Here is a 23,197-nt window from a genome sequence, read left to right as displayed (position 1 = left end):
CGAATCAGATGTGGCGTCAGTAATCCGGCGGTAAGCTCGTTTCGGATGTGGATAGAATATTTTTGGAAGCAATTAAGAAGACATTTGATGTGAATTTCAGAGAGGAAGGATCTTAGCTTTGCACTTTAGGTCCAATTTATTACTCCATAAGGCTGAACTCGAAAGAGGAAAAACTTAATATTACTGTCTATTGTTGAAAAAGCCAATACTGAAAATTCAGAATTTCGACTTTGGAGCTATTCATCGAAACCAAATATCTAACATAGTGCTTCATTTGTTTCCGAAACAAAACTCAATTTCATAAAGTTGCGTCCAACAGTAATTCTCATCCTTTAAAATTTCGGCCGAACTAGGGAATCGACTTTAAAATGCGCAATGATCATCAGATACTATGCCGAATAAGAATATGGAAACATATACACTGTACGTAGAAAAAGACGGTCATTTATAAAAACATATCGAATTTAAAAACAAACGAATACGTAAATTACAAGTAACTATTTGATGATCTCAAGTCAAGTTTTTATAATAGCATTGTAATATGTTCGCGATTAAGAATTGAAATTTTGTTGTCGTCTAATCCAACATGCTTCAACACATCCTCGATAGTATAGTGGTCAGTATCCCCGCCTGTCACGCGGGAGACCGGGGTTCAATTCCCCGTCGGGGAGAACTTTTTTTTCCTACACGCCGCAGTGAGCATTCAGGCACTAACGTATGTACAATATGCTGCATAAACAGATAGATACCACCTTCCCGCGCATACTGATTTCAAAAAGTTAACTCGCTGTAAGAACGATCAAAGCGGCTAATTTATTACGTCATACATCAAGAAAATTATTTAGCCCTTTATAGTGGAATGTTTTCACTGTCATAACATGTATGACGTCACTGTCATAAGACGAGTTTAGCACAATTCCATTTAATTCCATCACCTCGTAATACTATTACATATACGTATTTCGACTTCAACTGTAAGGTCGTCTTCAGTGTCTCGTAAAGTGGAGTAAAGTACGAGACACTGAAAATGACCTTACAGTTGAGGTCAAAATGCGTATATGTAAAAGTATTACGAGGTGGTGGAATTAAATGAAATATTTATGTTAAAGAGTTCGAAGAGTACTTTGTTATTAGATAATAGCCAACCATATTAAGCATTGAAATACTCTGATCATCCACCTAGACGTAATTAGGTGACTTTCTTATCCAATATCAAATAGGCTTTTGTAGCCATATGTTTGGGCACATTGCCAATTGCCAATTTTCAATAGGAAACAGTGGGACAGGATTCCCATTAGAGACCAAGCCAGTACCAATGGCGCATCAGTGGCGCGCATGATTAAATTGAAATTTAACCCTTCGTTTGAAAAACTGCATATGTGATGTTTTTGGCCAAAATGAGATTTTTATATATTCTGAGTCATCGTCCAAGAATTCGTATTCTGGCAAAAAATACGAAAAAACAGTTTTTGTTCTGAAATGTTTAACTTTGTTTCGTATGTTTGAGAAATTTGGAGTCTTGCATTTTGGAGTATTGCTTGCATTTTTCGAACTGAAAGTGTCCCAGGTTGTTGATTTTTACCTAGAACTATTGATCTGTATCAAAGAATTCGAAAGATTCGGTGCCATTTTGTTCAAAAACAGATTTTTGTAGAAAAAATATTAAATTAAACGTAGTGGAATTAAATTGAAAGTACTAAACTCGTCTCCGACAGTTGAGTTTTTTTTGTAGTTTTCTTGGAATTGTGTAAAATGGATATATGCAGTTTCTCAAACAAATGATTCAATTGTATTTCAGCAAATTTGAACAACTTGTTTAAAATTCAAACACACTTTGTCCCTCTATAATAAACTTTTGATCATTTTTCGTGAATAAATCTTCTTTTGAAATCGAGATGTCAAAAGTAAAAAGTGAGAAGAAAAGTAAGAAGGAAGGCTATTTTGCCGAATGCCATTCGGACATATTAAGTGAGTTAGTGTGAAAGGTGGGATTTGGGAAATGAGATGTAAAAAGAGATGAATAGGGATGAGAAACGAAAAAATAAAAGCGATAAATGAGAAATGTGAAGTGAAAAGTAAGAATTGAGAAATGAGAAGCAGAAGTTGAAAGCGATATTTGAGAAGTGGCAAGTGAGAAGTGAGAATTGAGAAGTTAGAAGTGCGAAGTGAAAAGTTAGAGGCGAGAAATTAAAAGTGAAAGATAAGAAAAGTGTAGCAAGAGCTAAAAGTAAGAAATGTGGTGAGAAGTAAGAGGTGAGAAGTGAGAAGTGAAAAGTGTAAAATGAAAAGTGAGAAGTTTGAAGTGAAAAATGAAAAAAGAGATGTGAGAAGTGAAGAGTGGAAAATAAGAAGAGAGTGGGAAGTAAGAAATGTGAATTAAGAAGTGAGAGGTGGAAAGTGAAACATGAAAAGTGTGAAAATTGAGAAGTGCGAAGCGAGGAGTAGAAGTGAAAAGCGATAATTGAGGAGTGAAATTCGAGAAGTGAAAAGTGAGAAGTGAGAGGCGAAGTGGAAAATAAGAAAAGAAAGTAGTGATAGGTGCGAAGTATGAGGTGAGAAGCAAGAATGGAAAATGAAAAAAAAACAGAAGTGAAAATTGAGAAGTAGACTTCAATGCGGTAATTGAGATGCGAGAAGTGAGGAAAGAGCATTGTGAAGTAGAAGTGAGAAGTGAAAAACAAGAAGTGGAAGCAAGAGTGAGAAGTGTAAAGTGAAAAATGAATAGTGAGAATTTAAAGGTGCGAAGTGGGAAGTAGAAGTGGCAAAAAAGTGAAAAGAGAGTGGCGAAAAATGAAAAATAAGAAATGTGTGGTAAGACGTTTTTATTTCTGCAACATGGAAAAAATCCGCACAACCGTGTGCCCAGTATATGTGTGTCTCTCTATCTAGGCTGACCAGTGACCATACGTGCCGCATTTAATAGGATAGTGCATATTCACTTGGAATTGTACTAAACCCGTCTTATGACAGTGAAAACATTCCATTAAAAAAGCTAAATAATTTTTTTTATTAAATATTGTTATTTTTATTATTCCAGCTTTTCTCCTTGGGGATGTGTTCACGGATTTTTTTCGCTCACTTGCACCGAAACTTGCACCGTTATAAAACGTACAGCACCTCCAAAAAAGCTCGCTTGTCAACCACAAGCGTAGCGAGACTGCGTGAGTGATATAGGACCATGTGGATTTCAGACAAGCAGGATTCACCAAGTTTAGTTACGAACTTTGCACCTGTGTGAAAATCATTCTAATAAAGAAAAAAAAACATGGGAAACAGAATCCAGAGAAAAATACTTGTAATTTTTCCCATAATTGGACCGGACAAATATTAATTTCTTCTTCTGCCCTGTTGGACTTTGAATTATGAATTATAAAGGGGGTATGGAATAGAGAAAAAATAAATTTGTTGAAATGTAAAAGCTATTAGTTTTTTTAAAAATAGTTTTCTGATTAAGTCTAGCACTTTAAATTTTCCAACCAAAATTGGAAACCCCTGGCAAAAATTTTCATACAAAATTTTGGACGTGGGGAGGGTTTATCAGAAGAAGAAAATAATATTGGTTTCGGTCTCATTTTTTTCTTACAGTCAACACATTGTTGTAAAAATGTTAGGCGAACCGTTTTGTGCATATTAATACACATGTCAAAAACAAATACACTAGACCTCTTCATGTTTTCAAAAAGTGTCAAAAAATTAACCGGTCAGCCCAGAATTTTTATGCTCAAATAAGCATTCTGTCAAATTTTCAGCTAATTCGGGTAAAATTTCGACGTGGCTCAAGTCGATTTAGTGTTTTTGGGCTATTTTAATTTTTGAACAAAATCTAACAAGCGATATAAACGCCAAAAATCATCGCAACAACCTCTAAATGGAAGCTTTTGGTGTGCTATAAAGTCTTGTGAACATTGCGATTCGTTCCGTTCACGTTTTGACCATAATTTTCGAGCAATTAAGTGCATGAAAACACTGTTTCTTTTAAAAGTTAAAATTATTAATTTATAACAAATTATTGCTAATTTGTTATATAATTATTCCTCTTTGAACCCTGGACATTTGAGTAATATAATTGCTAATATGCGATTAACTGTTAAAAATCACAAACTGAACATTTGTCATAAATTTACACGTTAGGATTTCTTCAAACAAGTTATTCGAACAAATAAGCATTACTTTAATATGGTCAAAACGGAACGAATCGCAATGTTCACAATGGGCTGTTCACAAACCACGTAGACCGAAATTTCACATTTTCAAACCTCCCTTCCCCCTAGTAGACTATTCCGTAACCCCTCCCCCATCCCCTTGAAGTCTACGTAGACTTTTCAAATTTTACAAAATATCATATGTGATTGGACAATCAAAATCGAAATTAAATTTAATCCTCTGTCCACAGCCCCTGAACCCAATCTCTATTAATTTAATTTCTGTTAAATTCGACTCCTCCTGCACACTTTTGTATCGGCGCGCCACTGTTTAAAGTCTATCACGCATCTGACCTATAATTTTCCACTCCCTTCGGTTCAAATTAGTAGAAAAGCGAATAATTTTCAGCATTTCGAAAATTTTGAGTTGAAATTTAGAGAATGTCAAGTCTACATTCCAATAAGTTTTTCGTGGAAATTTTCGTAGAAGATCCCGATTGATAATCTTCAAAGCTTCCCGATAATGTTTCAAAGAACTGTCCGTGAAAATTCCGATGCTTTTCTTAAAAATTCCATTCCGTTGACATCCCAAAAATTTCCTTCTAAATTGCAAAACTATTCCCTTTAATATTCCGAGTAAATTTTCGTAAAAATTTAGAATTATTTCCCGAGGTAATTTTAAGTTTAAATGGACATTCCGAAATATTTCTCGTGAAATTTTAGAATGGTTCCCTTCGTTTTTGCAGATTTGGAACAATTTCCTGAGGAAATAAAAAAAATCCTATGTACATTCCATAGATTTTGCATCGATTATTCCGAAGAACTAGCACTTCCGAAGAAATTGCCGTGAAATATACGAAGATTTCCCATGGACATTTCGAAGAATTTCGCTTTTCTATCCGAAGAATTTCTTGCGAAAATTGCGAAGAATTTCTGAAATTAAGAAAAAAATTCCTGGGGACTTCCCAGAAAAACTCCAATGAAGGGTTTCTCGCGGAAATTTCGAGGAATTCTCGGTTGAAGTGCGACATAATTTTTCGTGAAAATTTTAAAGAATCATTTGTAGTTTCTAAAGAAGTTCCCGGCGAAAATCAAAAGACATTCTAGTTGAATCTACAATAAAATCCAAGTAGGAATTTTGAATTTTTTTCGAAAGTTTTTATAGAATAGAATTTTCCTCCTCAACACAGAAGAATTTCCTGTGGAAAGCCATATAGTTTTAAACCGTAGTTCAGACTATTACATCAGTGAAATACATTAGATTTTTCTAGAGAAATCCAAGAGATTATTTCGATAAAATCTTGCAAAAAAAATCTGGGGAAACCCTAAAAAAAATCAAACAATAGTGAACTTTGCACAACACTGGTGTATAAATGGTTTTCTAAAAAAAGAAAAAAAAAGTCTACGTAGACCCCCCGTCCCCCTTCGTAGATTAACGGACTTTTTCGAAACCCCTCCCTCCCCCTCAAGAGTCTACGTGGTTTATGGACAGCCCCCAAGACTTTTAGAGCACACCAAAAGCTTCCGTTTAGAAGTTGTTGCGATGATTTTTGGCGTTTATATCTCTTGTTAGATTTATTTCAAAATTGAAAATAGCCCAAAAACACTAAATCGACTTGAGCAACCTCGAAATTTTATCCGAATTAGTTGAAAATTTGACAGGAGGTTTATTTTAGCATAAAAATTGTGATTCTGGGCTGACCGGTTTTGATACTTTTTGAAAACATGATGAGGTCTAAAATACACACTGTGATAAAAAAAATCTGAAAAACTTCAAAAGAAACTCCCGGATATAAAAAATATCCAAACAACTAAAGATTGGTTGAGTTTTCTCTGCAGATTCAAAATACTCAACTCATCAAAGTTACAACAAATCTTTCAAAATTTTATACATCCCGTTTTGAAAGTGATTATGTCCCGTTTTTTCATTGAAATGATTTGGCCAGCCGTCCTCTATCCCTCACCTAGCTAGGCGTTGATCACGTAATCCTGCGAATAATTCGATCAGTTCTTATGCTCTGTAATGGCGCCTTTTTGATAAGAACGCTAGTCTTATAAAGAGAATTCACTTCTGAAGCAAGAAATGTGTCTTCATTATGTGTAGGGGTGATCTTATTCGCACTAACTACTCAGGGAATGAAAGGTCGGGAAGAGCCACCGTTGCCAACTAAAGCGTGAACCGGATACCGACCAGTAGATAATAACAGATTTATATCAGAAAAGATTGTTATTCTGTTACAAGAGTCTTTTATAACAGCGGTTGTTATAAAACATGTAGCTAAAATAACAAAAATTGTAACAAAAACTCTTCTTCTTTTAACAAAAATAATACTTAATATGTTATTAATTGAACAAAGCTACAATTGAACGCGACTACAAAGCAAGGTCATGCTGATCGTGGCTAGGATCAATTTCCGGTGCCGGTCTAGGCAATGCAAAAATGGTAACTTGGCTTAGAAACCTCGCAGTTAATAACTGTGGAAGCTGTGAGGCGATGGCTGAGGCTGTGAGTACTAAGCTGCGAGGCGGCTCTGTCCCAGTGTGGGGATGTAATGCCAATAAGAAGAAGAAGAATAAGAAGAATCATAACACATTATGTTTTAATCATGTTATGACGATCACAAACTTTTCTTTCCTCCAACATTGACAGAGAATTTTTAACAAAATTATTGCAAGTATTGTTGTTCGTAACACATATTGATACTTAGGACTCCCCCAATTTTCGCGGCGATAGGCAAATCATTGATGAGTCGCAAAAAACTAATTTTCCATACCTTAGTTTAGATTTATGTTACGGTGACTAGAAAGCAATTAATTTCGCGAAGTAATTCGATAGTTATTAGGAAACATTTCAAATTAATTCTTTTGTTTTTCTATGACTTCGAAATGCAACTTTCAATACTTTATTCACACAGAACATGTGAGTTTCCGATAAAGATTTATACAAAAAGTTATCTTAAAAGCAGATCAATATTTTTACATAAAGTGAAACGTTACAGTAAAGTTTCCACCTAAGAATTAGGACAACACATTTCTGAGAGTTCAGCGAGCACAGAGAAAGGGTATGTAGCATTGAAGCAGTTCATTAAGTTCAACTCAATCTAACCCGAATTCATGTTTATCTAATATGGGATTCAACAGGGTGAGCCACATATTCAAAACTTCGGGAACTTTTGATTAAGATGATGCACGAGAATATAATTGGAACTCACTAACTTTATCTGTCCATTTCCGAGTCAGCTACAATCTTAAGAATTTTCTATGGGGGACCATCACTGGGTAATATTTTCGCGTTCGTTAAAATCTTTCGACTCCTTTGGCAAACCCATTTTTTAAAATATAAAGAAAATCCTTTCGTTGCTTCTTCCGTCATCACAACTGCTGACTTGAAATACTTTTTCACTGGGGGTTCGCCCTTCTGTACCTTTTCATGAGAATAACTTCCAGTAGCCCACAATTGCCGCGACGTCATTCGGCCAAATGAAAACCTATTTTAAATAAATATCGTTCACATTCGCACAACACGCAAGAACGCCTTTTTTGACGTAGAACTACGTCTGTCTTTTCTGTATTGGGGTACACTTTACGATTGCGAAAATCGGGGACCGTCACGAAAATATGATAGACTTTAAAGTTTAATATCTCAGCCGCTACTCGATGGATTTTCAATTGTTTCGGACCATTTGATCAAGGATGAGTCAACGATTCTTTGTATTGATATAAAAATACTGATTTTTAACTATTTATTATCGATAATTGATAAAAAGTTTAGAAATAGATAAACCAACCAATCACGTACATGCATCACTAGCACAGACATCAAAAATCAATGACTTGCGGGTTTGGATCTAATCATTAATTTGAACAAGATTTCACGCAGAGCGGACGCATCAAAGCAATCGCAGCGGAGCGGACACAGCATCACAGAGGCGCTGGTAACATTTTCAACGGAAATCCATCGCATTGGTGGTGGTCCTTGGTGTGTTGCTACAGATCATTCAACCTCAACGAACCAACATTTTATATAAAGAAAGGGTTTACTACAAAAATAGCACTGTTGCGATCTCGTGCCGCCAGTGGCGATGCTTTTATTACATTATTGGGAAAGCGCATTGAGGAAAAAAATGGTTCTTCTCAGGACTAGCATTTTCTGAACAGAACGGTTTAATTGCGAAAATGGACTGTTTCGGTGGCATCGGCGTTTGGCGTGGATTTAATATTATTATATAATTTATTATAAAATAGTGGCTATATTTACTACCTAAGGACTGTATCGAAAATAAGTTATCCACTTTCAAAGTGTTACTACTCAGAATCTCATGAAGGTATAGGTTTGTTTTACACTGCATTCGATGTATCCATATGTTAAGTTTCAAATCAGAATTCGTTTGTTTGTTGCAAATTTGTTGTTTCCGATGTATCGCAAATTGAAAGTGATATTGAAATTTTAGTTATGGACACATGGCTCCGTAAGAACGGCATCGAGATGAATAATTTGACCAAGCATTTCGCTATCCACACCCAAAGGTAAAAATTCATGGTCAACAAGCTTGGGGAATACTACACGTTCACTAACCTGTCGTAAAAGGAAGAAAATCAAAATCAAGTGACCGTAATTTCGACCAGAAAGTAATCATTTTATAAAACGAGGCAATTTTATGCCGATTTGTGAACCGGAAGAAAAATGCTTGAAAAAATGTTGGAATAGTGTAATATTTATTCAGTATTATATTTTTTCATAAAACTTAACAAACAGAACTAACATATATTTCTAGACAAATTTTAATAATTTTTTAAAATTTATCCGATTTTATTCGAAAAAAATAATGTGGATAACTTATTTTCGATACAGTCCTTAGTAATCCCCCAGATGAATTTTAGCCATATAAATTTAAATGTCTATTTGAGAACGGTATTTTTACGAACAGATCGTAAGTTTCGAGTGGAAGATGGATTTTCAGTTTTAATTCGTTTAAAAATGACGACAAAGATATACTTTTACCCATTGATAAAAATTATTTTGAATCTCATGTGTTAGATTATGGCGTGAAAATGCTTTGCCTTTCTTGTATATTTGGTTTTTGGATTTTTGACAAAATGCTTGGGAAAAAAGTACAGAACAATTTTTTTTTCACTTATGATGCGTTTTCCAACCAGGACTCTTCGCTAAAAAATGTACCGTGTCTTGTTTTGATTTGTTTTACGTAAAACCTAATTTTTAGAAATCTTTTATTTATTTTTGTTGCATTTCCACCCGCTTGCAAGGTAGTGGCATATATCATTCTCCAAACGGTCCGATGTCTGCGGAATCCCGATCAAAATGGCTCGCGCGCGCCGGAAAGCAACTTTCTTATATCTAATGAAGTTATTCCATTAGCCCCGCCCCTTCATTAATCGTAATGAGTGCACATTATATCAACATCCATATCAGATCACAAAGGGGCGGGGCTAACGGGCTTAATTTATTGAATACAAGATAGCTGCTTTCCGGCACGCGTGAGCCATTTTGATTGGGATTACGCAAGGAGCGATTCGACAAAATTTGATGCAGCGGAGCGGACACTGCAGCACGAAGGCGTGGGTAGCACCAGTGGCAATGCTGAAAATTTATTCCAAATGGTGGAGGCTTAGCGAAAAATCATCGAGTGGCGGTCGAACAATTTCAACGGAAGGTGCCGACAAGCGTTTGGATGCAGTTAGTTATTGGAAAGGCGCATTGGGAAAAGAAAATTGGTTCTTCTCAGGACCAGCATTTTATGGAAAGAAAGAGTTAATGGCGAAAATAGTCTGTTTTTGTGGCATCGGCGTTTGGCGTGGTAGTTTGGTTGTTGTGAGTGAATCCATCCATTCAAACAAATTTATTGCATCATCCCTTCCATCGAGCGCTTGTGATTCTGCTACCAAAGAGTAGCTTTCTGCCGTCGCAAAACGATTAAGTTTTGCACTTTGAAGATAATTTATCTCGGATTGACCTTCTTTTGTATAAAATGGTGGCTCAGTAAAAACTGATTTCAATTCTAATGACTAACAGAATCATAACCGAATAATCTTGCAAGAAAATTTCACTTTTCGCCGCTGACAGCCAAATCGATAAAGGCGCCAATGCCTCCTCTTGGATAAATAGTTTAAGTCCTGAAAAGAACTATGTGTAATTAATTCTTGAAGTTCTCCTCACTTTGCCACGTACGTTCCCATCGCGGGCGAAAACCAAACGTTGCAAATAAATATATTTGCGTTTGGTTTCGTGCCGCTTCTGATTCTGCTTATTTCTCCTTTATTTCGGACATTTTTGAGGATGGTGTTAGAAGGGCATTTTTGTGATATCCTCCACTGAAAGCCAGTCGAGTGGCTTCAGTGGCGATGCGGCTGATGAGTCATGTTAATTCCATGGTTAGAGACTCAAAGTCCATCCAACTGGGAGCAACTATTCGCCTTCATGATTCAGTTGACCTCCGACCTACGTCACCTTTGCGTACAAACCCATTGGGCTGCACCTTTGAGTTTTTTCTTATAAACTAAACTCAAATCGCGTCTTTTAAATCAAATTATTAAAACTCGAAAAATTGAGACAGGAAAAACAAATTAAGCCAACCGCACCCGTCGATTGCTGCGATCTTTCTCCTCCGCACAGCCGAGTGCTCAGTCAAATAAAAACTGATATCCCGGTAAAAATGACGTTTGTTAGCTGATTTTCATCTAGGATAGGATGTGACAACACAAAATATGCATGCCCTGTGATAAATGACTACTTCGTTTTGACGGAGCTTGAACAAGGCTGACAAAATTTAAAAAAAATCATTTAAATACTCGATTAAAGCATTATGATTTGAAGTACTTCTGTAGAGTTTTTTAATAAGCATTTTTTATGCTCAGCAGCTTTTCTAATGTATTATTTTTATGCACTAATAGATCATCGATAAAACAAATCGATTATTTTTTACTTTTTTTTTACTTTTTAACATAGCACTGTCTTTGCTAAACTCATAGGGCTTTTAAAACAATCCATAATTTCCATCAACAATTATGCAGTAAAATGTATGATTGTGGGATCAACAATTTTTCGTCAATATTGTATGAGGATCTTTCATTCTGTCGAACAAATAAAACGAATGTAATGCATTTATGAACAAAAAGTACTTATTATTATTGAACTTGGAGGTAACAATATACATATTTTATGAAAAATGCTTGAATTACAATGATTTTTTCAATATTGTATAAGGTATTTAATACTATATTTAACACGTATGTCCCCAACCCCCATTTTACGACAAAACTCAAAATTCAAAACCCCGCAGCTCCGTCAATTTCTAACGGATTTTCAAGCAATCTTCTGGAATCTATCACAAAATACCTATAGTTTTATGAACCGTGGTCAGTTTTTGTACAATGGCCATGGTTCCGGATATATTCCGGGGAGTACTGGGGTTACCTCCCTCCCGGAAAAAATGGTCACTGGCAGATCGACTTCGAAATCCATCGTGCGACATGTCAAACTTCATGATTTTACAAAACAAGTACACTGGAGTACATTTCAACGACTTTCGATCGAATTGACCACCCTCCAGGTGCTTCCAGGGCCTGGTTCCCTTGGGGAAGTGGCCAATATCCGTTCAATCTTGGAACCCATCTTGCGACATGTCAAACTTCATGATTTTGCAAACCAAGTACACTGGAGTACATTTCGGTGATTCATTCGGTGATCGAATTGGCCACCCTCCGGATACTTCCAGGGCCGGGTTTCCTTGGGGAAATGCCCAATTTTCGTTCAATCTTGGAATCCGCCTTACAGCATGTCAAACTTCAACTTGCGGAGGAATTTCTCCGGAAGTTCCTCCAGGAATTCCTCCAGAAGTTCCTCCAGGAATTACTCCGGAAGTTCCTCCAAGAATTCCTCCGGAAGTTCCTCCAGGAATTCCTCCGGAAGTTCCTCCAGGAATTCCTCCGGAAGTTCCTCCATGAATTCCTCCGGAAGTTCCTCCGACAGTTCCTCCAGGAAGTTCCTTCAGTTATTCCTCCGGAAGTTTCTCCAATAATTCTTCCGGAAGTTCCTCCAGGAATTCCTCCGGAAGCTCCTCCAGTAATTCCTCCAGAAATTCCTCCGGTAGTTCCTCCAGAAATTCCTCCGGTAGTTCCTCCAGGAATTCCTCTAGAAGTTCCTACAGTTATTCCTCCGGAAGTTCCTCCAGTAATTCCTCCTGAAGTTCCTACCGGAATTCTTTCAGAAGTTTTTCCAGGAATTCCTGCCAAAGTTCCTCCGGGAATTTTTCCAGACGTTCCTTCAGAATTTATCCAATATGTTCCACCAGGAATTCCCCCGGAAATTTCTCCCGGAATTCATCCGGAAAATCTTCCAGAAATTCCTGGAATTCCAGGTGGTCAATTCCAGTTTCCAGAGGAATTCGTGGAGGAACTTCCGGAAGAATTCATGGAGAAACTTTCGGAGGAATTCCCGGAGGAGCTCCGGGAGGAATTCCTGAAGGAACTTCCAGACGAAATCCGGGAGGAGTTTCTGGAGTAACTTCCCAGAGGCTCTTACGGAGCCATGTCCAAAAGAATTTCTAGACGGTCTTTTAAAAAATACTAGTGGAGGAACTTCTGGAAGAATTCCTTGACGAACTTCTGAAGAAATTTTAGCGCTTGAACTAGTTCACGCCGATCCACGCCACCACTGATCACCAACGGCATGACGCCGCCGCCGCTGCCTGAAAATGATCTATCATGCCACCGCCGGTAAAATATCAGTCAGCGCACAGGTCTACCTGGAAGTACCCGGAAAACGGCCAATTCGATCGAAAATCACCGAAATGGACTCCAGTGTACTTGTTTTGCCAAATCATGAAGTTTGACATGTCGCAAGCTGGGTTCCAAGATTGAACGGATATTGACCACTTCCCCAAGGGAACCAGGCCCTGGAAGCACCTGGAGGGTGGCCAATTCGATCGAAAGGCGCCGAAATGTACTCCAGTGTACTTGTTCTGTAAAATCATTAAGTTTGACATGTCGCAAGATGGATTCCAAGATTGGACGGATATTGGCCACTTCCCCAAGGGAACCACGTCCTGGAAGCACCTGGAGGGTGGCCAATTCGATCGAAAGTCGTTGAAATGTACTCCAGTGCATTTGTTTTGCAAAATCATGAAGTTTGACATGTCGCACGATGGATTTCGAAGTCGATCTGCCAGTGACCATTTTTTCCGGGAGGGAGGTAACCCCAGTCGTCCCTGGAATATATCCGGAACAATGGCCATTGTACAAAAACTGACAACGGGTCCTAAAACTATAGGAATTTTGTGATCGATTCCAGAAGATTGGTTGAAAATCCGTTAGAAATTGACTGAGCTGCGTGGTTTTGAATTTTGAGTTTTGTCGTAAAATGGGGGTTGGGGGCGTACGTGTTAATTAGATGAGACATTGAACCGCCTTCTGGTCTCAGGTGACTGAAACAGGTGGTTTCGGACATGCTGCCCAGCCAAATATCGTATATGCTTTTTGAACTTAGCTTAAAATCCAACATAGAGCACCACCTAGAAAAAATATAAAGTATGGTTGACTATCCTTTAAGTAAGCCATATTTTCCCGAAGTGGTTGGTCGCGACCGGATAGGAACCTTAGTGGCGCCATCAGTTCCTTTCTTTCCAAAAAACAATTGCAGTTGAAATATTTAAAATTACTCAATACAATAAAGGCTTAGATCTGCGCTGCATAATCTGAAGTTTGAATTGATTTTAAGGTACTGGATTTCCGATTCATTGTGGACGCACAATTTCGCCCATTCCAAACGGGTGTTTCTATCTCTCGGGAAACGAAAGAAGTGCAGTCCTGGATGCTTTGTACTACTCCGTCCACAACCTAACGCTTTACACTTCATTGATCCTCGATTCACAATTGCCCGAGACGAATTAGAACGATGACGACGATATTTTCGACAAGATTTTCGATTTTTCTTTGACACTCTGTCGCTAAGAGCGCGAAAAAAACAAATGAATCTTCGTGGAATTGCAATACATGGCAACCCGGTCATCATAATAACAAAATTCCCTCTTGAAGCATCGCCTACGTTGGCTATTATCATTTTCAACCAATCAGAAACCGGTACGATTTTAACGTAAAATCAGTACGATTTTCAATGACTAATTTTGCACATCCTATCCTAGATTTTCATCAAATCTCGCTTAACTTTTCAAAAGGACCTAAGTAACATTTTTTTCATGAATTAATTTGAGTACTGCAATCAAAAGCTTTCACGTTGTTCTGTCGATTGCGCTTTTTGATCTGCGAAATTGATCTGAACTGTGGTGCTAGGCGGAAACGTGTAGTTTTCGGCTGTTGCAGTCTTGTAACGCAGCAAAAACAAGTTTACTTCTGCATCCGACGGTTTCGGTAATTTATTTTACCTTTTTCAAGGATTGTAAGAGATTTTTTTTTGTACAAATAGTTTTTTGTACAATATTGTCCATCCAAAATTGCAATGGCGCCCGCTTCGGTGCATGGGTTTCAATTATTTTGAGATACAGTGTATCGTGGGTGGCTTTTGCTATAAAACCCTAAAGCTTCTATGTCTTGCTATGCTTTCTGTTTTAATTTTAAATCTTCTCCTACGCTTTTGAGCACTGCACCTAATAGCTGTCTTCGATTTAAATGTTGCTAGGCATGGCAACATTTCATAACGTTATATGTTCCACGAAGATTTTGCATTTTTTTGTAAATATTTAGGTAAACTTTCACACATTCTTTCTCACGTCGATATAATTGACGTTTTGTTTTGACAAGATTCTTTTTAATTTTCGTTGTATTTATAAAACACTTTTTAAACTTTTTGTTTACCTTTCTCGAGTTGTGATATTGTGCAAGGCCGCTGGATTCTATACGGGCTCTATGCCAAAAATGCATTTTGGTACCCGATGCCCCTACGATAAAACAATGAAATAATTTTTGCGGAAACTCTAAAGTGCTACAATTTGTACCTTTTTTGCGTATGGACGAATGATTGTTGGTTGGTGATGAACAATTACAGCTCCGTCATCAAATAATTTTGGCATCAGAAAGGCTAACTCTTCCATATATTGTACCAAATTGAAAATATATCTTTTATTACTTATGAGGGGTAAGATTTATTTGTGCTCTCCCTATTATAAAGACTTATGATAGAAAAAAAATCCCTTTTCCCTTTCTTTTCCTTTTCATAATTTTTACAGAGAGCTATATTTTGAAAATACTCGAGCGAATTTTTCCTCATTCAACCGGAAAAAAAGATGACTAATCCAACCAAGAATTTATCTGCTTCGAAAGCAAATAAAGACATTGCTTTTTGTGTCATCATAATCAATTGAAATCGAAATGGGTAGGAACATTTTTTGGAACATTTTGCAAAAAAAAGGATCGTTGCGATTCATCTGCTCAAACCTCACTCCATGTGTATTCATTGTCGTTACAAAGGAAAGGATTCCTTTTTTTCGATTATCCCCCTTCAAAGGAGGAAAGAGAAAAAGAGTCGCACAATGCATTGGCCATTCCGAAGAAAAATCAATTAATCTGAAGAACAGCCATCGCATAGAAACATGACAACGAACAATCAAAAATGCCAAACCTCGTCAACCTCTTCGCCGTCTTCGTCATATCGTCGGCGTAAAACATCAAAATCCTTCACACAAATCCGTTCAAGGTTAACCAAAATATTTATTTCCGGTTTCCCTGGTGCAATGCAATGTCCACGTTCGTTCGTGCGTCGGGAAGGAATCTCCAAACGATCCTTGCCCGGGCTTTACGATTTGAGTCGAGTGATGCAATTTTTTCCGGGTTTCGCACGACCGACAGCCAGCTGATGGATGGATGAATGGCAGGATTAATGAGAAAATCCTGCCAAATTAAATTCCCATTACCCGGAAGTATTCGGCAGCCACGGCAGCGCTGATGTCGAGCTGATGCGCTGCTTTTGCTCGGTTTCCAAGAACTTGTTTATGCGGTTAGAAAACTGGATCTTTTTTGGCAATTAAATTTCATGACACCGGCGGAAGTAATTTGAGCTTTTGGTTTCGGGAATATTAAAAACGTGATTGGTATTCGTTCCCGACAGCATCGCACTTACGGGCGACAATCATTTAACGAGGGTATTGTTCACAGCGCGATTTCGATTTGTTACATTGGCAGACAAAATTCACTTTATGAGACACCCAACGAACGGCGCAGGCAATAAATAATATTAAGTGCTTTTTAATCGTACTTTAATTTCGCTTTTTCGAGCTGAAGAACCTTCTTTTATGACTTTGGGTTGGCCGTAAAAAGAAGAGAAGAATAGAACAGTTTTACACCTTTCGCGATGGCGCTGCGCTCAGATGGTGCTCAAGTCGTTATTACATTGTCCTGTTGCGTTCTCAAGAGTGGTTTTGAGAAATGCATTTAAGGAGCTATAAATTACTGAAATAATGCGCATTTTTTAGGGAACAAGAGGCGAGATTTATGTTCCGGTTTTGTTTTGGCTTTGGAAAAGATCACACAAAATTCAATGTTTTATTATGACAAAATGATATTTTTTCTACCTTTACTGTACCGTTGTGGTGAGAAGCCAGCATTTATAGCCAATCAGGGAATGACATTTCGATATATTGCGTTCAATTTTAAGCTCTAGCCCCAGATTGAGTGCCAATGTATATACAATTCCGTTAATATGCCAATCATAAATTCGTCGCTTTTACCAATCGTTCCCGGAAGCGTTTGTTCATCAATAATCGAAAGCAAATATCGTCCGTCCGAGTTACAAATTGCAACAACCGGCAATCCAAACAAAAGTATCGTTTTTAACAAACATCCTTCGGCGCGGCCCTAACCCTTTTTACATCTTGTCGATGTGTCGGTCGTTCGCTGCCAGCTGCACAATTCCGTGCAAGTTTTGCTCAGCGAAATTGTCTGCATTCCGCGTTCAATTTAGCATGCCGCTTCCTCCGTTCTCAGAACGTTTAGAGGAAACTGTTGCAATAGTGTTATTTTTTGCTGATATTGTCCTTCTTTACAAATGAATGTTTGTTTTTCTTTGGAGCGGATTTGTTCCTTTCCAACTTATGATGGTTATGAACGCATATTAGGCATAATTATGTAAATTTCGACATCATTATCGCCGGATTACGTTGTCTGCACAATTAGTTTCTTTTTATTTAGTCGTCGTTTGTTTTTATCTGGTTCCACCAAAACAATTTCTTGGGAAAAAATTCGGTCCAACTTGAATTTCCTCTTCAGGCTCGACCATTTAGAATGAAACCCGTCGAGCGCGCATCACCCCTTTCAATCAAATATTAACAAACAAACAGTTGAAAATTGCTTCCGAATTCAATTACCCGTTCCGTTTCTCGGGGACCATAACTGACCCAGTTCAATTTGCCAATCGCCACTCGGCATCACCCATCGTTGGGACAACGTTTCGTCAATCACGCATCACCGAATGCACCCTACTTGCTGAACGTATGCATGCATGCACCCAAAGCGAGCGGATGGGTAATTGCATTTTATGTTCATTTGGCCGCGCTCTTCTCATGTCGCGCGATAACAGCAAACGAATTGGTTCGGAGTTTGTGCATTCCAACGGTGTCGGTCGGTGTGCGTGGATGTCATCTGGACAAACGGCGGGCAATCAGCAGAACTGGATTGACATATTTCCATATCGCAGTTGGTGCTACATAACACGAATCAGCAACGACCAAAATGCGCCGACACAAACGAATGTTCTAGTGAGTCATGCGAGGTAGCGAGTATGCTCGCGTTGTTGCAGCGCAGCGGCATAAATATTGGATGAGTCCGGTCAGCAACGAGTAGCGGTGCGGTGGCTCATCGACAGACAGAGACCATACGGTGCGGGAGGTCACTAGCCCGACGTAACCCAGTTCCGGTTAGGACGATCGATATCCTTTTAGTGCACAAGCTCGGGTTAGGTGCTATCTATTTCGGACTGCGGAAGGTACCCGAGCTAGTGGGAACATATCAATTACAGAACCTACATTTGCTTGCGGAAGCTACATTTGCAGCGAATATTCTGGTTTGGCCTCTAGTTGTGTTCTGCGGCAGAGAGAGAAATGTGAACGAATGAAAAATAGGAAAAAGTACCATTTAAATTCTTGCGAGAATTGCTTTACATAATATTACCTAAGATGTTTGATTTTTTTTTAAATAGACAACAGTAAAGTACCTAGTGCGCTCTGCAGAATAATCGACTGTTACTGGAGCGTTCAATACCACTCAGTTTTTATTGATTTCAATTTTCGGCAAGTATTCGTCCCACCAAAAATACCCCTCCAAAAGGAGGAAGAAAAAATCAATTGATATGGCTTCGCAAGCTTGAAGGTCATCATGAAGATCCGATATTCATGATCGTCAAACGCACCGATAGGAACATCGCACCGACATCTTCCAAAAAGGTCAGTGTGATCTTCATACAAAAAGGAGACAAAAGTGATATAAAGATCACCGCCAAAACCAACAGGAAACTGGATCAGACAAAAGGCATCATTACTTCTGCAGATTTGAGGTAAGCTACTGAAGAGGATATACTGGAAGATCTACAGGAGCAAGGAGTTTGCAAAGTCGGCGTCGTGAAGCGGAAAAGCGAAGATAAAAAATCATCTCAACTAACAGCTACATCATCATATTCAAGTCCACAGGTATCGCAGAGATATAGTTAAAGTCGGACACCACGTTCTCAAAGTACGTATTTTTATCCATCGACCGCTATATGCCAGTATTACGGACATTCGTCGAGGTTTTGTGCAAAGACAGACGTTTGTAGGAAATAAGTCGCCCTTCCGAAGACTGTTCAGGAATAAAACATAGGCAGAAACTGCACTTCAGCAGAACATGCGTCATGGTCTAACTCTGACAGATGCAAGAACTTGAAACCGAACAAGAAATAACGCGAATCAAAGTTAGTCCCCACGATATCACCGCTGCGGTATATAGACACTGAGTTCGCATCAAAAAAATTTTTTTTTTGTCTTTAATAACGAGACTTTCAGCCCGAGGCTGGCTCGTCTCCGATCAAAAAATTACATCGCACTCTGGTACAGTGATTTTTTAATTTTAATATAGAAATAGGACTAACGACGTAAACTATCAAGTAACAAAAATTTCTCACCCTCTCTTTCAAGGCAGATTTTCAAAATGATGCTAAGCAAATGAAAGAAACTCAAACATCCTAGAGTGGTGGTAGAAGAATCTCGGAACCCAATGTTTCCCTCTCTAGCGGTGGATTCTAAAAGATCTATCATAATATGGAATTGCAATGGCTTTTTCATATTTTTCAACACCATTGCCTAATCATAGTAACGGTAACATAACATTGATTTGAGCATTTGTTCAGCATCTTGAAGCGTTTTTTTAATGTCGATTACGATCGTTGAAATAGTGATCATTTTCACATTTAACACCACTCAACACTCGAGTAATAGATGAAAAACGAATCCATCAGCTAATTGGAATAGGTTCTCGAAACTTTGAGAGTTTTTCGACAAATCTATCGATGATCCGATACAATAAAAAATGCGTTCTGCTATATTGAAGGCTCTATCTAGAAGGCAGAACTCATAGCTTAAATCTGTTCAAAAACCGTCCAACGAACAGCGGTCCAAAATATTTAAATTCGAAGCTAGGGCTCTCATGCAATATTCTAGCAAACAATCGCGGAGAAAAATCGTAGCTTCAATAAATTCCACTCAAGTAACATTTTAAAATTTATTATGCTCTATAAGAGGTTTTCATGACCAGCTGCTAATTTTTTTTTGTCTTTTTTTATTAGACATCCTTTTATTATTATATCCTTCCTGCTATATGGACCACTCCAGAAGTAGTTAATTTTAATCCATATTAAGAGTAGTAATAAAACTGCAATAAAACATTCTATAGAATTTTTTAATACTCTATAGAAGGTCACGACCATCATAAGAGTAATAATAGAACAATTTTAAATTCGTGTTATCGATTGATAGTAATTGTCATTCCTTTGCCTTTGTTTTTAATTTCGATAGATAAAAAAATATTTTTATAGCTGATGTGTGGAAAACATATTTTACTGGTGAGGGTTGACATTGAAATAGGATTATTGTTTAAGTAGTTTATGTAACAAAACTGCGCAGCCGAATTTATCGTGAATATTGAGTTAGTAGAGCTTTAAATTAACGCGTTTTGAAATTATCGAACTTAGGGGAACGGTTCCGCGCAATTTTCAATGGGAAACAATGGGGCAGGATTCTGCGTCGAATGCAACTTGTTGCGAGCTTAGGATCAGTGCCACAAAAAATGAGTGATAAATTTTTAGGTAAAAGAAAATGTATTTTGACCATAACTCCGAATTCCATGGTCCGATCCACTTAATTTTCAATAGGAAACAATGGAACAGGATTCTGCGTCGAATGCAAATCGGTTAAGGTTAAGTACCTTAAAAATGAGTGAGATTTATTTGTCCACAGACATACACACACACATACACACATACACACACATAGACATGGGTCTCCGGCCCTCCTATAAAAAGTTCATTTTTGGAGCGAACATATAGCTTTTACGTATACTTTGTATACGAGAAAGGCAAAAACTCCAGAAAGAATTAAATTTCACTAATGAATAACCTATTCGATCGTTATTATCTTTGCCTAATAAACTCTAATCTTCTCGCGGTTTTCAGCATAACATTCTGTATTTAACCCTTAAAGGCGCAAGGTGTTTTTTTTAGAAATCGTCGGAAATATTTTTAACGTAAATAACCATTGAAATTATTAACATTAAACGTATTTTCGGTTTGTTGTTTTAAAACAACATTGCGCATTTAAGGGTTAATTTTACAAGAACTAAATGAGTATCATGGTTCTTGATCGTAAATTGTGTCGTCCAACTGAAAATCACTGTTTTTCGATGTTTCTGCATACATTTTTCCATATAAACTTCCAACGAGTTTAGCACCGCCCAAACGTTGAACGATTTGGCTGAAATTTTGTCTAGAGCATCAGGGTATCATATTGAACCGAATAAGAGAGCAACCCATCAAAAAATTTAAAAAAGTGTTTTTTGAGCCACCTTATTATACATATACATATTATATTTATGAAAACAAATAATCCGACGGTAGATAGATTATTGGTTCTCATGATAACCTCAATAATTCTCATTGTTTGCTTCATTACCGTTTTAAACCTGTTATAAAACTTTGTAATGATTACAATTCTCTGCAACAGATGTTCTATAACATGCAGCTGATACATATCTGTTTCATATATGTATCAGCTGCATGTTATAGAACATCTGTTGCAGAGTTCCTCCGGGAATTCCTCCGGAAGTTCCTCCGGGAATTCCTCCGGAAGTTCCTCCGGGAATTCCTCCGAAAGTTCCTCCGGAAGTTCCTCCGGGAATTCCTCCGGAAGTTCCTCCGGGAATTCCTCCGGAAGTTCCTCCGGGAATTCCTCCGGAAGTTCCTCCGGGAATTCCTCCGGAAGTTCCTCCGGGAATTCCTCCGGAAGTTCCTCCGGGAATTCCTCCGGAAGTTCCTCCGGGAATTCCTCCGGAAGTTCCTCCGGGAATTCCTCCGGAAGTTCCTCCGGGAATTCCTCCGGAAGTTCCCCCGGGAATTCCTCCGGAAGTTCCTCCGGGAATTCCTCCGGAAGTTCCTCCGGAAGTTCCTCCGGAAGTTCCTCCGGAAGTTCCTCCGGAAGTTCCTCCGGAAGTTCCTCCGGAAGTTCCTCCGGGAATTCCTCCGGAAGTTCCTCCGAGAATTCCTCCGGGAATTCCTCCGGAAGTTCCTCCGGGAATTCCTCCGGAAGCTCCTCCGGGAATTCCTCCGGAAGTTCCTCCGGGAATTCCTCCGGAAGTTCCTCCAGGAATTCCTCCGGAAGTTCCTCCAGGAATTCCTCGGGAAGTTCCTCCGGGAATTCCTCCGGAAGTTCCTCCGGGAATTCCTCCGGAAGTTCCTCCGGGAATTCCTCCGGAAGTTCCTCCAGGAATTTCTTCGGAAGTTCCTCCAGGAATTCCTCCTGCAGTTCCTCCAGGAATTCCTCCGGAAGTTCCTCCAGGAATTCCTCCCGAAGTACCTCCGGGAATTCCTCCGGAAGTACCTCCAGAAGTTTCTCCGGGAATTCCTCCGGAAGTACCTCCAGAAGTTTCTCCGGGAATTCCTCCGGAAGTTCCTCCGGGAATTCCTCCGGAAGTTCCTCTGGGAATTCCTCCGGAAGTTCCTCCGGGAATTCCTCCGGAAGTTCCTCCGGGAATTCCTCCGGAAGTTCCTCCGGGAATTCCTCCGGAAGTTCCTCCGGGAATTCCTCCTCCGGGAATTCCTCCGGAAGTTCCTCCGGGAATTCCTCCGGAAGTTCCTCCGGAAGTTCCTCCGGAAGTTCTCGGATTCCTACGGAAGTTCCTCCGGGAATTCCTCCGGAAGTTCCTCCGGCAATTCCTCCAGAAGTTCCTCCGGGAATTCCTCCGGAAGTTCCTCCGGGAATTCCTCCGGAAGTTCCTCCGGGAATTCCTCCGGAAGTTCCTCCGGGAATTCCTCCGGAAGTTCCTCCGGGAATTCCTCCGGAAGTTCCTCCGGGAATTCCTCCGGAAGTTCCTCCGGGAATTCCTCCGGAAGTTCCTCCGGGAATTCCTCCGGAAGTTCCTCCGGGAATTCCTCCGGAAGTTCCTCCGGGAATTCCTCCGGAAGTTCCTCCGGGAATTCCTCCGGAAGTTCCTCCGGGAATTCCTCCAGAAGTTCCTCCGGAAGTTCCTCCGGGAATTCCTCCGGAAGTTCCTCCCGGAATTCCTCCGGAAGTTCCTCCGGGAATTCCTCCGGAAGTTCCTCCGGAAGTTCTTCCGGGAATTCCTCCAGAAGTTCCTCCGGGAATTCCTCCAGAAGTTCCTCCGGAAGTTCCTCCGGGAATTCCTCCGAAAGTGCCTTCGGGAATTCCTCCGGGAATTCCTCCGGAAGTTCCTCCGGGAATTCCTCCGAAAACTCCTCCGGAAGTTCCTCCGGAAATTCCTCCAGAAGGCTCTCGGGAATTCCACCGGAAGATCCTCCGGGAATTGCTTCGTAAGCTCAGCTGGGAATTCCT

The 23,197-nt window shown here is 39.1% G+C and overlaps 1 non-coding gene across 1 annotated transcript; it reads left to right on the top strand.

The window, feature by feature from the left end:
• The first annotated feature begins 599 nt into the window (after positions 1 to 599).
• On the top strand, positions 600 to 671 carry Trnad-guc (transfer RNA aspartic acid (anticodon GUC)). The gene has a single exon. It is a non-coding gene; the product is annotated as a tRNA-Asp (tRNA).
• The last annotated feature ends 22,526 nt before the right edge of the window (positions 672 to 23,197 follow it).

Source organism: Armigeres subalbatus, chromosome 2 (assembly GCF_024139115.2).
Source record: "Armigeres subalbatus isolate Guangzhou_Male chromosome 2, GZ_Asu_2, whole genome shotgun sequence".
Taxonomy (NCBI): Eukaryota; Metazoa; Arthropoda; class Insecta; order Diptera; family Culicidae; genus Armigeres; species Armigeres subalbatus.
Note: the sequence above shows the minus strand (reverse complement) of the source record. Positions and strands in the feature narration are given on the sequence as shown.